The sequence below is a fragment of the Pinus tabuliformis genome, chromosome X, assembly GCF_031772625.1.
Source record: "Pinus tabuliformis cultivar Carrire ecotype Pingquan chromosome X, CPIR1, whole genome shotgun sequence".
Classification (NCBI taxonomy): Eukaryota; Viridiplantae; Streptophyta; class Pinopsida; order Pinales; family Pinaceae; genus Pinus; species Pinus tabuliformis.
This window is the reverse complement of record NC_142308.1, coordinates 1,119,381,338-1,119,397,752: the sequence shown is the minus strand read 5'-3', so window position 1 is coordinate 1,119,397,752 and position 16,415 is coordinate 1,119,381,338. Positions and strand designations below refer to the sequence as shown.

The window sequence follows — 16,415 nt, the reverse complement described above, 5'->3', positions numbered from 1 at the left end:
TAGGAGTGGTGAAGATTATGTCCATATTCATGATTAAAGTTATGAGAATGCTTTTCTCTTTCAAGGGCTTCCTGGATAATTCTGTTGGAGTAGAAAGGAGCAGAAGCAAGAATTTTGACTTGATCGATGCAAATAAGGTGATTGGATTTAAAGGAATGCTTGAAAATGGTTTATTTATATAATTGATAATGAAACATATTGACCATGTGTTCTTTTAGCTAGGCTTTTAATGATCTACTAGTTTTTCCAATGTGCGAATTCCCACAAGAACATGGAATTTTATATACCCCTAGGCTTTCCAAAGGATCACCTAGGTCCTTAGAAGTTTGAATAATTTCTTTAATGTCTTGCAAGGTTTGAAAAGAGTTTTAATATGTTTCTTAGCTAGAATTTTGGCCATGTGATCAGTAGTACCTTTTTTTGTAGGGAAGGGAAACCACATATTTGGGGGGAGGAGAAGAAGGATGTTTAGGCTTAGGGAACTAAGCAGCTTTGTGATGAGCCTCATCATTGGGTAATTATATGGGCCTTAATTGGCCTTAATTCACCTCCTAGCTTAGTCAAACCAACTATTCTCACAACTTATTGCATACTTTTGATTATATTTTGTTTATGAGATGAGTTAGAGTTGGATATTTTTCTTTGTGGTCTAATGTGCATGTAATGCAGGAATAAAGGATAAACACAAAGAACTACGGAAAAGACCTTGGTCAAAACTCGAATGGGACAAGGAAGAGAATTATAGGAGGTAAATCCTCCTCAATTACTAGCCCTCCATTCGAATATTCCTCCATCAGCTCGGAGTGCAAACAACCAAATCATGAGGACTAGAAAACAGTCGAGCAAGTGAAAAGGATAGAAACCAGTTTATCTTAAGTGGGGAGCCAAGCCTCCATAATTTGAAGGAATTCGTTGGAGACTTCAGATGTATAAGTAGAGAAGCTTAGGACCTCAGTAGGATTCAGATTCTTATTGTAAAACTCTACTTTATTTCTGAGCTACAAGACTTGTGACAGTTTTTTATGTAATCCATGGTTTTTATAATAAAGATGAGTTTTGTTTCGAGCCAGCACTGAGTTAACTCAAAGGGCTGAAGCTCTTGGGTTAGGGCCCAACCCGAACAGCCAAAGCTCCTATTTATTGTACGTGTATGCTAGCATAGATTTCTGGTTCTGTTCATTTGCTTAAGTAGCTTCCTGGTTTTCTTTTCATTTGCTTAAGTAGCTTCCTTCTTTTCTGTTCATTTGCTTAAGTAGCTGCACTTTCATTACAACAGTATAGCGTAGATTTATAGTTTAACTGTTCATTTGCTTGAGTAGCTGCATTCCGCTTACAATAGTGTAGATTAGATCGATTGTGCTTTCGTTTACTTCCATTTGTGGCTTCTTTCAGTTCGCAGGTTAGCTAGGAGGAAAAGATCAACGCAAGGTTGTCCGTAAGTGTCTCGGCCTCACCTCCTCCCTCTAGGACCATGACTTGAGGAAGAGACCCTTCAGCAACCCCAAAAACACAAGCTTTTGGTTCTCGCATGAGCTATGGAGTTTGTTGTTTAATGCAGTTACTTGTTCACCCTCACTGGTTTTTCTGTCATTTTCATTGAAAACTTCTTCAGCACGTTCTTCATGCATAATCCCCTTACCATCTGATCCACGAAAAACCTGCCCAATCGTCGTCTGATTCATTAGTTTATCCAACTGCCACCTCGCGTGAAGTCTTCCACCTACTTTATGCGCTTTAAATCCCCACCGTCGATCTGCCTCGCCTGATCCGACAGTTATCGTGTCACCTCAACACTTTATGCGCTTTAAATCCCCACCGTCAATCTGCCTCGCCTGATCCAACAGCTATCGCGTCACCCGATCGCCAACTAGCTTGGCTGATCTCCACCGTTGATTAGCCTCGCCTAATCCAACGACTATCGCACAATCTTGCGTGGATTCTTGCATGACCATTATCTGCCTGAGAGCACGCGAGAAAATTGGTTTTCTCGTGCTACGTGTTGTGCAATTAGGCTAATCGTGTGAAATTTCAAAATACAGCTTACAGCTTTAAGGGCACATGAGAAACTACTTACTGCCTTTGAAACTCGCTCCATCATTTCCGCATGTTTTCTTCCCGCGATACAATCTCCGCCATTCATCCTCCAATTAATCCTGTAAATCCATCTCTTGACTTAATCTTCGTGATAAGATCTCTGCCATTCATCTCCTCTTAACCCTGTTCGTCCATCCATTCACTTAATTCATCGCGATAAGATCTCCGCCGTTCATCTGCTTCATTACCCTTTCCCTCCATCTCTTGACTTAATCTTCGCGATAAGATCTTCGTCGTTCATCTGGTTCATTACCCTTTTCGTCCATTCATTCACTTAATTCCTCGCGATAAGATCTTCATCATTCATCTGCTTCATTCCCCTTTTCGTCCATCCATTCACTTATTCCTCGCGATAAGATCTCCAACGTTCATCTGCTTTGTTACCCTGTTCATCCATCTATTCACTTAAGCCCCCACGATAAGATCTCCACCGTCCATCTTCCAGTCATTGATCTATCCAACGGTCCCTATGCACTACTGCGTCCTTACATCCTCCTTTCACCAATTTCGATCTCCGACTGCTCTTCTGCTTGAAAGCAAATCCAGTGTAGTTCCTTTGCTTACACCTTAGTATAGTTTAATGCTCTTTACCTTTGCAACTTAGATAGAAGCATTAGGTTAGTGTTGATTTAGCAATTATGTTTAGCATAGTTGTTTAGATGGTTAGTTAGGTTATGGTGTGGTTTAGCATTACATGTTGTTTTCTTCATTACTGCAGTAAAGTAGCTCTCTCTTAGAATAGATTTTCTCTTCTTCCATCAAACAATTAAGCTTCTTCTGACCCTATAGAAGTCTCGCTTGGAACCCCTAGGGTCTCTTACCAGATGAGCAGTGACAACAAGCAGGACCTTCACTTTTACTTGTGCATATAGCACTGTCACCTCCAAGTTTGTACGAACCCTGGGTTGCTAAGTAAAGCCGGTAGCCCTGGGAGTTGCAGCATTCTTGTTTCAATACCTAGGCTCATCACTTGGAACACCTTATTGAATTTACTGGAAGAGTAACCATTGCTTTTAAGGCCTTTCATGAGATGAGATTTTTCCTTAGAATGAAATAGGGGATCAAAAATGTGAATATCCCTAGTAAAGAGAGTTTTTATGACATCATATTTTTGGGTAGGATGATGATGGGAAAGGGCATGAAGGTACATGTCACCATCGGTATTTTTTGTGAAACATTTCATGAGATAGAGAACCATCAGGACGATGGGAGACTAACACATCCAAAAATGGTAAGGAACAATTTTCTTCTAATTCCATAGTAAATTGGATGTTGGGGGAAAGTTTGTTAAGGTGGTTCAAGAAATCATGAAGGGAAGGAATCCTGTGGGACCATATCACAAAGGTATCCTCCACAAGCACTACCAACATTTAGGCTCAATGTGTCAAAAGTTTATGGCTTTAACTTCAAAGTGATGCATGAAGATGTTTGCTACCACATGTTATAGTGATGATTCCCTTGCAGTGCCTTCAACTTATTCATAACAAGTGCCATCGAAGGAAAATAATGTCTAGGTAAGGCGTATTTTTATGAGATTAATGGTTTTAGAATCAACCAAATTTGCAATTAAATCCAGGGTTTCCGAAACAAGAATTTTTCTGAATAGAGATACCACATCGAAGTTGTCCATGATGTCACAAGGATCGAGAAGAATGTGAGAGGTTTGATGAATGAAATGAATTGAGTATTTAATGAAAGAAGGAAAGTTCCCCACAAAAGGTTGAAGATTGTCAGGAATAAATCAAGAAAGGGTGTGAGTAGGAGCCCCAATGGCACTAATTATGGTCTAAGGGTGATTCCTTTTTTTATGAATTTTTTGCTACCCATAGATTCTAGGAGTAACAGGGTAAGAGGGGACAAGACACTTTTGTATTTGGGGGGAAGAGAAGAATATTTTATTTTTTTAGTGACCATAGAGAATCAAATTCATTGCATTTTTAGGGAGGGATTTATAAGAAGAGGAGGATAAAATTTCTAGGAGTTTAGATTCATAATCCAAAGAATTCATGATGACAGAGGCATTGCCTTTATCTGCTCTAAGGATAAGGATACCCGAGTTATTTTTAAGCTCTTGGATGGATCTGAATTCTTCAGAAGAATGGTTAGGACGAGGTGGTTTTGAAATGTAGAGGGTGAAAATGCTACCATTACATCATATATTATAACTCATTACGCCAAGAGGAACTCTTCAGCCCAATATGGTAGAGATGTTGTAATGTTTAACATTTTGACTCAATGAAAATAAAATAAAATTGATAATTATAATTATCAACAAAAAAATTGACTCGATCAAATTACATAAAACTAAAAATAAAAATAAAATAAAATAAAAATCACAAACTTAATAATTATAATTATAATTAATTATGACTAATAATTAAACCAGCCTATATATATCTTAACTCTGGATCTACCAAGCTTAGAGAAAGATAAAATCTCTTGAAATGAAAACATCTTTTAAAGTGAGAAGAGATTTGATCCCTATCGGCACTTAGTAGACCTATAATTAAGATGGATCTAGGCTAATATTATTATGACAACTACAGTACAATATTATATGGTCCAAAATTACTAATTATAAAAATTAATATTGTTATGCAACTAGCTCACAAACAAGAAGAAAAGATAGAGCAATGACTTCAAAATTAGCCTCTTCGAGGGGGCCACCTCCTTTACATTCCACAAATGAACAATTCTTGGATGATACAAATGACAAGACCTCCTTTCTATATACAGGAGTCTAAGGGGTCACAATATAGTCAAAGCAGACATAACAATAATAATGTAAGGTCACAACAATAGCAATAGTGTGCTTCTATGGGGCACAATAATAATAATATGGGGATAACATGGGCATAAGAATAACAATAAGGGGCTACAATGACAATAATAATAAGGGAATACACTATTATTATAGTGACCTAACATGACCCTCTCCTTCAGAAAAGTGTTGTCCTTAACGCTTGAGTAGTTTTGGATGCTTCTGTATAAAATTTTCATCCTCCCATGTGGAATCTTCAACGAGTAAGTTCTTCCACTTAATGAGATACTTTGAAATTGATCGATTTCGTAGCTGTCGAGTTCTTGTTTTTGTGACTGCTTCAGGTTCCAATGTGATTTTTCCTTCCTCATCAAGTTCTTGCAATATTGTTTGAACAGGGGGCTTGTCACCTATAACCTTCTTTAAGCATGAAACATGGAAAACTGGGTGCACTCGGCAAGCTGAAGGAAGCTCCAATTTGTATGCCACAGTACCAATCTTTTGCAACACCTTTTACAAACCATAATACTTTGGTGATAATTTATTATCCTTCTTAGCTTGCTTGAGGGAAATTTGTTTGTATGGTTGTATCTGTAAAAATACCCAATCACCTACATCAAAACTTCTTTCGTCGCGATGTTGATTAGCCTATTCTTTCATTCTATTATGTGCCAAAGTGAGGTTATCCTTTAAGAGTTGGAGAACTTGTTGTTGATGCTCGATGTGATCTTCCACTGCTTGAACCTTAAAATTTTTCTCTTAAATATGATGTGATGGACGGTGGATGATATCCATAAAGTGCCATAAATGGGGTCATTTTTGCTACAATATGGAAGGAAGTGTTATACCACCATTCAGCCAGAGGCAACCATTTTACCCATTGTGTCTGTTTATCAGATACAAATCAACAAAGATATCCTTCCAAACATTTTTTCACTATCTCATTTTTCCCATCAGATTGAGGATGATAAGATGAGCTATGAGCTAACTGAGTACCCAGACAAGAAAATAATTTTGTCCAAAAATTTCAAGTGAAAATGGGATCTCTGTCGCTTACAATAATCTTTGGGTTTCCATTTAGTTTTTGAATTGTTTCCATAAATGCAGTAGAAATTGTACTCGATTTAAAGGGATGAGATAATGCACAAAAGTGTGCATACTTGTTAAGTCTATCAACTATCACCATGATGGCACTCTTTCCTTTGGACTTGGGTAAACTTGTGATAAAATCCATTCAAACCTCCTCCCAACATTGACTTCGAATGGATAAAGGTTGTAATGGACCTGGGGTCTTAAATGTTTCAACATTATTTTGTTGGTAAACCAAACATTCCGCCACAAACTTTTGAATATGAGATTTAAGGCCATCCCAAAAAAATTCCTTCTTAACCCTGTGGTATGTTTTTAAAAATCTCAAGTGCCCTCCTAGGGGAGAGGTGTGCAATTCCATAAGAATCTTTTGTTTGAGTTGGGAATTCTTACAAAGGTATAAGCGATCTTTGTACCATAATGAATCATTTTTCTTGCTAAGTGTATAAGATGTATTGGGTTCTTGTTGTAGCTTTTGAATGATTGCCCACACTTCTTCGTCATTCTTTCATTCATCCCTTGCTTCGTTTATCCAATCTGGTTGGATAATAGAAATGGCGCTAAGCAATGCTTCCACATCCTCATCCTTTCTTGAGAGTGCATCTGTAACAACATTTTTCTTCCCTTTTTTGTAGATGATTCCAAAGTCATAACCCCACATCTTTGTGACCCATTTTTGCTGCTCTTATAAATATAATCTTTGTTCTAAAAAGTATTTAAGACTATCATGATCTATTTTTACCTTGAAGTGTCCTCCCATTAGGTAAGGTCGCCATTTCCTAAGTGCATGTAGTATTGCCAATATTTCCTTCTCATAAATAGCTTTGTGTAAATAATTTCCTTTGATTAGATGACTTTCAAAAGAAATGGGTCTTTATTCTTGCATTAAAACAACACCAATTCCATTTCCTCAAGCATCACATTCCACAATAAAGGTTTTTGTGAAGTCTCGCATAGCTAAGACCGGTGCTTGGCACATTACTTCTTTAAGATGTTCAAAGTCTTTTGTTGCTTCTTGAGTCCAATAAAATGCATCTTTATTTATTAATGTTGTTATAGGTGCTGTTATTCCCCATAATTCTTAACAAACTTGCGATAATACTCTGTCAACCTGAGAAATCCTCGCAGATGCTTTATGGATGTGTGAACCTCTAGTGAACATAATTGTGCAATTACGCCACGTTGTTCTTTCTTTAGAAACTTTTTCATGTGATTAGAGCTGATTATCTCTCTCGATTTCCCTGTGATACCCCTTAATTCAACTTCCTTTCCTTCCGAATTTTTTTTCAAGAAAAGCTAAAGTTATCGTACCCAAATATTGTAGCCATTGGACTCCTAGTACAACATCAACACCACCCATTGGAATGGAAAGCATTGGACTATTCAACACATATTCTTCCATGGATAGCTTGATATTATGGCACTTTCCAGAGCAATTTATGGTTCTTCCATTTGCAACCATCACTTGACACTCTGGTGTTGGATATAGGAAGAAATTCAATTCCTTGGCTATCTTACAATGAATAAAATTATGTGTACTACCCGAATCAATCAACACTATTACCCTTTGTGTTCTTAATATGTCCTTCTATCTTGATAGTTTGAGGAGTGGTTATTCCGGCCAATGCATTACAATATATAGTCAGATTCATTTCTTCCTTCTCTAGGCTTTGTTCCTAGTGTGTATCCTCTTCTTTTGATGTTTCTTGTTCCTTTTCTCCTTCCTCTTCACAATCTATGTAGAATAATTTCTTCTTAGCACACTTATGACCTTTAGTGTATTTTCTATCACAACTGTAACAAAGCCCTTTTGCTCTTTTTTCTTCCAATTGTTGTGGTGTCAACCTTGTAGGTTGTGGAAGTATAGGAGCAACAACACTTCCATCTTTATAGTTGTGATTGGTAGGCTTCCTTGTTGCCATAATTTTGCTTTCAATTTTTCTTGCCAACCTGAATGCCTTCTCTAATGAATCAGGTTCCCAAAGGCGAACCTCATGTTGGATGTTATCTTTTAATGTCCCTATGAACACATCAATCCTATGCTCCTCTGGAATATCTTTTACCCTTATATTCAATTTTTGGAAGTCCTTAATGTGCTCCACCATTGAACCTTTTTGTTTGAGATTTATCAATTGGATAAAAAAGGTGTTTCTTTTTGTATCCTCATAATGTGTTATCATTTCTTCCGTAAAAATTGCCTAAGTGAAATTTTGTTTACGAGAAAAAATTCATCGATACCATACAAATTGATTGGGTTCCAAATATAAAGTCACAATGCGTACCTTTTATGTGTTTTGCACATTATGGAGATCGAAATATTTCTCCATCTATAGCATCCAAGTTACGAGATCATTGCCATCAAACTTCCTCATATCGATCTTTGGAACATGGTGGGTCTTCAATCCAACTTTAGAGTCTATGAAATCATGACTCACATTTATTTTGTTCTCATCATGAGTTTCCTCTACTACCTTTTTTCCATAAGGAAGCACTTCTTGTATCAACTTTGCCAAACCTAATTTCATACCTTCCATGTCTTTCTTAAAATATTCAATGTTTACTTCTAAACCATCCATCTTAGCTTCCACGCCATCCATCTTATCTTCCACACCATTCTTTAAACCATCCATCTTAGCTTCCACGCCATCCATATTAGCTTCCACGCCATCCATTTTATCTTCCACACCATTCTTTAAACCATCCATCTTAGCTTCCACGCCATCCATCTTAGCTTCCACGCCATTCTTTAAGCCATCCATCTTAGCTTCCACACCATTCTTTAAACCATCCATCTTAGCTTCCACGCCTTTCTTTAAACCATCCATCTCATCTTCTGTTAATTTTTGTGAGAGTGAAATTTGTTGCACTTGTTCTCGTAATTTTGATATATCATGTTGGATTTCTTCCTCTTCTTCATAAGTCATGCTAGAACTTTTAGGTTGTTTACTAGGTGTTTCCATTTTCTTTCTTTCGAGCATCAATTAATGATTGTTATGCTTCACTATGTCCTTTGAATTCCTTCAAACTAATTTTTCAAACCAAACTTACACAAAATTTTAAAAAGACTACACACCTTTTTTGGCTTTGTAGGAGCACGATATTGAATCTATTTTATCTTTGTAATTTCAGATCTCCAAGGTCTGAAATTTCATCCGGTGGCAACCCTCTAAGTTCTTGTTCCAACCCTGCAAGTATTATCACGATTGGAATCTCCAAGAAAGAGTTATTCTAAATCTCCCACGATGATGTGATTATACATTGGTTCAGTAGAACAAACCTGTACGAAGTGCCATGTGTCATTGTTTCGACCTTCGGACCTTAAACCGATACAAATCAAGCTACAATATGTCCTCTTTCTTTAAATTCTTATGAAATTTCAATCTGATTCTCATAGTGAAAGTTATGACAATTTTCCTCAAATCACCCATTTGAGATATAATTCGGGAGCCTGCAAAAACCCTAACTTCCATGGATCATATCTCCGAAAATATAGTGATACAAGTTCTGATATTTGGACCCAGGTTTTCTCAAGATTTCGTCTCAAATGGGTTTTAATTTTATCTTTTGAAACTTTGTAGAAAAAAGTTATAGCGAAAATTCCATGATGGCCTGTTTGAAGCAGTGAAACCCTAGAATCCAAAGCTCAAATACCAATTTTTTATGCAACAAGCTCACAAACTAAAAGAAAAGATAGAGCAACGACTTCAAAATCATTTTCTTTGAGGGGGAAACCTCCTTTACATTACACAAATGAACAATTCTTAGATGATACAAATGACAAGGCCTCCTTTCTATATATAGGAGTCTAAGGGGTCACAATATAGTGAAAGCCGACATAACAATAATAATGTAAGGGCACAACAATAACAATAGTGGGCTTCTATGGGGCACAATAATAACATTATGGGGACAACATGGGCACAAAAATAACAATAAGGGGATACAATGACAATAACATAAGGGAATACACTAGTATTATAGGGACCTAACAAATATTCTTGTAATTTGTGTAAATGTATCCAGGATCTAGGTGCTTCCTTATCAGTGGAGCCCTCTCAGACTAGGCAGGACAACATTAATTCTAGAATTGGTTGACACCACCAAGTGGAAGCTATGTTTCATAACCTCTTTCTAGCGATTGATTCTCAAGTTAATATCACCTGTCAAATTCATTCCCTCAGCATCTGCTTCATGATCTTCCTTCTAATGACTCTAATGCACCAGTTAATGCTCATGTCATTGCTCATATACCATTTCAGTGGTCTCCCCTTAGATTATTTCATGCAACAATTTGAAGATTATAGGCCCATACATTCCATCGCTCTCCCAACCATTGTTGCCAGAGATCACTATGCAAGGTTCTCAGATTTTCAAACCGCCACCATGGTCAAAGAAAGAGGAAGAGCTCGACAAGGAGGCAGAGGATGTGGCGTCTTTTCAACATTCCCTGGACTAATGACCACATGGAGTTATTTGACCCAGACATTCCTGAACATATCTGACGTAGGGTGGCTTCCTTGAAGGTGGACGAATGAATAAGATTGGGTGATGGATTCTAGGTTGTCTAGAACTTTTTGGTGCACCACCTCTAGTCAATGGAGTTAGCAAGAGAAAGAGTTGAAATAAGGATGACATAAATTAATTCTCAACTCAGCATAACTCATCTCTCATTACACAACCTCTACAAAACCATTGGTATTGACTTCCTACCTGCTCCTTTATCCTTGATGTCCTTGAGTTCCTTGGAAGGTTTTAAGGATAGAAATTCCACCCATCAACCTCACTCCCCTCCTCTCCCTAATATCATAGGTAGTGAAGTGCAATGCATAGGCCATCTAGTCCAAGGTTCTCCAAGTTAGAAGCCTCAAGCAAAGGTGAGCAACTTGAAGCAACCCCCCACCAGCGTTTCCCAGACTGTCATTGAAGTGTCCTCTCAACAAGACACAACTCTTATGGATGCCTCATAGTTGAAGAAACATCAAATGAAGAGTCTCCAAGCAATGCAAGAGTTGGCAAAGTAGGACCCAAAAAAGCACAACCATTAGCCTCACTCTCATGATAAAACAATTATAAATCCAAAATTATAATTAAATAAATCAAATCTTAAGATTTAGGAGTTAGTTCCTCAAACTGGGGAGTTTAGTTAGGATGAGAGATTCTCTCCAACTAGTTCTCCTCGATTAGTGTTTTGTTGAGAATGTATCTCAACCAAGTTTTTTCAAGATAAATGCACTATCTTGAGACAACTTGCCCATGTATTTATATGTATCATAAACATTATTTAAAATGAGAAAATTCGTGAGAATGAGGGACTACAAGAAAGTCTCTTATGCCTTTTCTGCCATATCTACATTTATGTATTTTATCATTTAGTGTGTGTATTTATTAAATTTCCTTCATTTGGTATCAGAGCTTAAGGCTAGTTTTGGGTTTGTGAAAACAGTATGATTGAGTTGTGAGGAGGCATTTGCTAGAGAGAGCATTGTTGAACCTTGTATGTGGAACCCATGCTATTGTGTTGGGTTGGGTTTGTGGCGCCGAGTGCAATGTGACCCTGGAGATTTGCGAAGAAGATGGATCCATGAGTGGTGAGGCCACGAGCCTAGAGATCTGAGCAATGTTTGATGATAGAGATCTATTCAATCAGAAGTGTGGTTCATTGTGCTGGACTCAAACCTTTTGACCCAACTCTGTGTGTGTGGAGCGATTTGTGTGACCAGATCAACTTGCATTATGTGAAGTAGAGTAGATGATGGTGACCGTTGTGGAAGTCTAATGATGATATTAACTGATCCAAATCCAAATATTTTGCTACACAAATTAGCCCTTCCATAACCTGAGATAGAGTGCTGAAAAAAAGGTTCTTTAAACTACCCAGCAAAGGAACAGATTCCAAATGCAAGAATTTGTAGATTTGCTTGGAATGAAGACTTCGATTCTGGTGTTTCGACCCTGCTTCGGAGTTCGACAGAATTGTTACATGCTCCTCTTGTAAAACACAAGACATGCCTAATGCCACTTGAATGTTCCATTCGAACGAACCCTAACACTATATAATTGTTTATTTTGCAGCGTTTTATAGATCTAAAGGCATCAATCTTCCATGAGCTTTCAAATCCTGCATATGAATGGAGAATAATACCAACTAGGAATGGGCCCATCTCTAGCAAAATTTCTTGAAGATCACTAAAGGTAGATACACAGTGAACAGAAGCAAGCCTCTTGTCTAGTGAGTTCCAGCTATTGTTTGAAAACTTGTGTCTGTGTTACAAAATCAACTGCCTTTCCCTAGGCAAAACCTTTGTCCAATCCAATTTCTCCTACTGCAGCAGAAGGCATTGTCTCGAAAAAGCTCTTCAATACAGTCAACCATTTGGAGGAGCATTTGCCAACAAACCAGGGATGGAGACCAAAGCATGGAATAATTGATGAATGTGTTTCACCCATCTGCTTCACCAATTCCCAATCTTCCTCGTTGGTCCCATTGACAACAAACCGACGAACCCCAACATTGGCGGCGGTTTAGATCAATTGAGAGGCCACCCGACCTATTCTTCCATCTTGCAGGTGGCAATGGGCGTCGAAGAGCTCTAATGGCAATTTGACTGACCCCATTTCTTCCTGTTTCACTAGTTTTGTATATGAGGTTTCTTTTCGTTTCTTGTGTTTATGTGTTGACAAGAAACCACTGAAGGGCATGGCGAGGGTTGTGGATTCTCACGCATTAACACTTAGAGATGGAGTTGTGGAGATCTGTTGAGTGCATCTGCCGAATAACTGTGGTAGCTCAGATCAAGATTGTGGAAAATTTCATAGCAGTGGAGCCTGGAATTGCTGCATGGATTGAAGTCGAGTGAGTGATACCAGATTCGACCACCTGTCCTCATATGGATCTTCTTTGTGCAAACATATCATATCAAGACTTTATATTCACCACCTGAGCATGACTAGAGGAAGGTGAGTGTAGATACACCAAGTTCCTCTTCTGGGTTTTTTCTATTGTGTGTATTTTGGAGAGATAAGGAGTGGATAAAATAATTTTTATTTGGGAGTCATAAAGGGTGAAGTTTGTAATTTTTTTTGGAATAGTAAGGTGAACTTCATTTAGTCATAATGGAAGTCATAAGTGAATTTTTGTATTTGGAGTGATAAGTGAAAGTAATTATTGTAATTCAAAGTAATATTTTACTTTGAGAGCGATTGAGTCAGTGCAGGCAGTTTTTGAAGACAATTTGCTTCTAAAGTTTGCAAGTGTGACATTCTCATTGAGAAGTTTCCATGACAAAGTTGTGACATTGAAGAATGATGTACTCCCGTAATTAATAAAATCATAATTTTTTGTGGTGCTTGTGTCCTAGATCCGCCCAAAATTGAATAAGGGGATCTTAGGTACACCGTGTGTAATAAATGCGTGTGCATGAACTGTGTTCAGATTATCAAAATGCTCTCTTTGTATTATGCTTAAACAACTACATGCACATAAGCAAGCTTAAGTATAAGAATGCTTATTCAAGCTTAAGTACACAAGCACAAAGCGCCACATCATCAACTTGATAAGATGATCTTCCAAGCAAGCAAATTTCACATCATGTAATCAAAGAAGTCAAGTTAAGGACACTACAAAATCAAGCATTTCAAGCCAAGACAACATCAACATCATCAACAATTTTTCTATCACTTACAGATAAACATTTTTTAACTGAATTGTACGAGTGCATTCTCGGTTATAACCGACACCCTAATTTGAATTTTTAAGGTGAATACATTAAGTCAAGTAAGTATTCAACTGAGTCATCAAGATTGAACTTGTCATTTTTCTCTTGGGTGCATTTTCGACAGTGTTCAACACCCTTCCTTATTTAAAATCAGCACATTCAGTGAGTACATTCAAGAAAGCCCAAAGTGTCAGTAATCAATCAAGCAAGTTCCAGCAAGCCATCTAGCAAGCAATCATCATCAAACGAGTATGAATTCTAGTATTCTATTCTTCAAGTGAGAATCAAATCAAGCAAGTGTTTAACGCAAGTGCAATAAGAAATAAATCAAGGGATCATGTCATTCAAACAAAAAAGCAAGTGAGTGTGTCATCCAAACAACCAAGCAAGTGAGTGTGTCAAAATCAAGTGCGGAAGTTCAAAGCACGACATCTACAACAAACGATACAGTGTGAAGTTGATTGAAGCATTCACAAAGTGTCAGTGAAGCATTCAATCAAAGCGAGCGTGAAATCAAGAGTTCAAGCAACCAAGTTATAAAACTCTAGCAAGTGTTTAAAGCATCAACAATAAGCAACAATACAAGTGAGCCTGAATTCAAAGTGAGAAAGCTAACATGGCGAGACACATTCAACTGTCCCAAATTCTTAACAATTTGATATTATCATCAACCGGCAACATGGTGAACATCAGCAAAACAACTCTTGTTGATATCAAGTGCATCTTAAACATGCACATGAAATGATTGAGTTCCTTCAACTGGAGTCGCAACTACAAAGAACTGAGTTGCTAGAGAAGAGTGATGCTTCCAAGTCTTTGAACAATACAAATACAATTGATGATTCCAAGTCACTGATCCAACAACCTTCAAGTGTCGAAGTGGTCCCCGATCTAGTTCAACTTTATTCCAAACCAATCATCAAGCAATGGGAAGAAATTCAAAGTAACAAAAATTGACGAGGCTTAAGATATTTCAAAGATGATGCCAAATTGCATATCCCATGTTATTCAAGGCCCATTAAGTTTGTCAATGCAGGGTTTCTTGCAAAAATCACATCGGCTAGTTCTAAGAAAGTTGAAGACAAACAGAAATACACACAAAATGAAGTTGCAGTCAAACCAAAATGCCTTCTTTGTCAAAGAATCAGTGATCTGGAAGATCAATGTTTGGTCTTCTTCCTTGTCACCATTGTGGCAAGTCAAATCATTCATCGGCACAATGCAGCAAACAACAACAATCAACCAAATTGAAGATCAATTATTCATGGATTGATCCCTAGGAATGATCATCCACGGTCAGAAGATTGTATAAGTTTTACAATTGAATTCACTCACACATATTTCAGCCAACAGTAAAAATGAATATGGTACTCTCATGTAGTTGAATGGGGGAGTACACCAGTGAAACACTCTTACACCTAAAGGGAGGGAGTTCAGAAATAATTTGAAGAAGAATGTCTCTCCTTTCAGCTGACAAAGGGGGGGAAATGTCAATGAAATTGATAGTGGTTGTCAAACTGAAAGTCTCGACAACATTAGCAAAGCCACTAGTGGGCATTTTCATCAGCGAGTGGGCATCAACAAATTCGCCAGTGGGCGATCGACAGCAAAGTCAGAAGTGAGCAGTTTTCAAACATAGCAAAAGAAACAGTGAGTTGTTTTTTCAACGTCATCAGCAAGTAGGTGATCATCATCAGTAGATTTGCCAATGGGTGTTCATCAACTTTTGTCAGTGGACAAACAAATACGTCAGCGGGTGTTCATCAAATTTTTTCAGTGGACACAGGATGCTGATTTCAAGCAAAGGATAATTGGATCCTTTTGCAGCTTGGCACGTGATGGAGTTGTCAAGTGACATTCAGAGATGAATCAGACATGCAGCTGACTCATGGTCTCTTCATATTACAGTTTCTTCAGCATCCAGCTTTGGCGGTTTTTCAGACAAATGTTTTTTGAGGATAAACTTGAGAACTTGGAAGAGGGTTCCTTGTTCTTATTTTGGATTTATCATTGAGGGGGGGGATGTTATCCTCACTCTCATAATAAAACAATTATAAATCCAAAATTATAATTAAATAAATCAAATCTTGAGAATTAGGAGTTAGTTCCTCAAACTAGGGAGTTTAGTTAGGATGAGAGATTCTCTCCAACTAGTTCTCCTAGATTAGTGTTTTGTTGAGAATGTATCTCAACCAAGTTTGTTCAAGATAGATGCACTATCTTGAGACAAATTGCTCATGTATTTATATGTATCATAAACATTATTTAAAATGAGAAAATTCATGAGAATGAGGGACTACAGGAAAGTCTCTCATGCCTTTTCCACCATATCTACATTTATGTATCTTATCATTTAGTGTGTGTATTTATTAAATTACCTTCAACAACAAACTCTATTTGGTTCCAAGGGAAAGAAGGCAGCATGAATAGGTTTTATGTCTAGTTCCATTTGTTACAGTTCCTCCTCAGTTAACTATATGGCACTTGTTTTGATGGCCACACCTGTAGGAATTCCAATAGAATATTTTTTGTAATCTCTCTTTTGATTTTTGCATTATCCATGTCACTTTGTCAAACATTTATTTTCTTTAAAAGAACATTTGGTTTCCCCTTCTGGGGTAGATGGTCCACATCCAACTCTTCTCAATTGAGCCTTGACGCCAGGCCTCACAGTGACTCTCTGATTGCGATCTACATAATGTATGTTTGCTAATGTAAATTTGCTTACTTACCTAAAAAAATTTGTAAATTTAAAT

The 16,415-nt window shown here is 37.5% G+C and overlaps 1 pseudogene; it reads right to left on the bottom strand.

Moving 5' to 3' along the window:
- Positions 1-11,814: 11,814 nt before the first annotated feature.
- Positions 11,815-12,625, bottom strand: LOC149143757 (cut9-interacting protein scn1-like; annotated as a pseudogene).
- Positions 12,626-16,415: the final 3,790 nt, after the last annotated feature.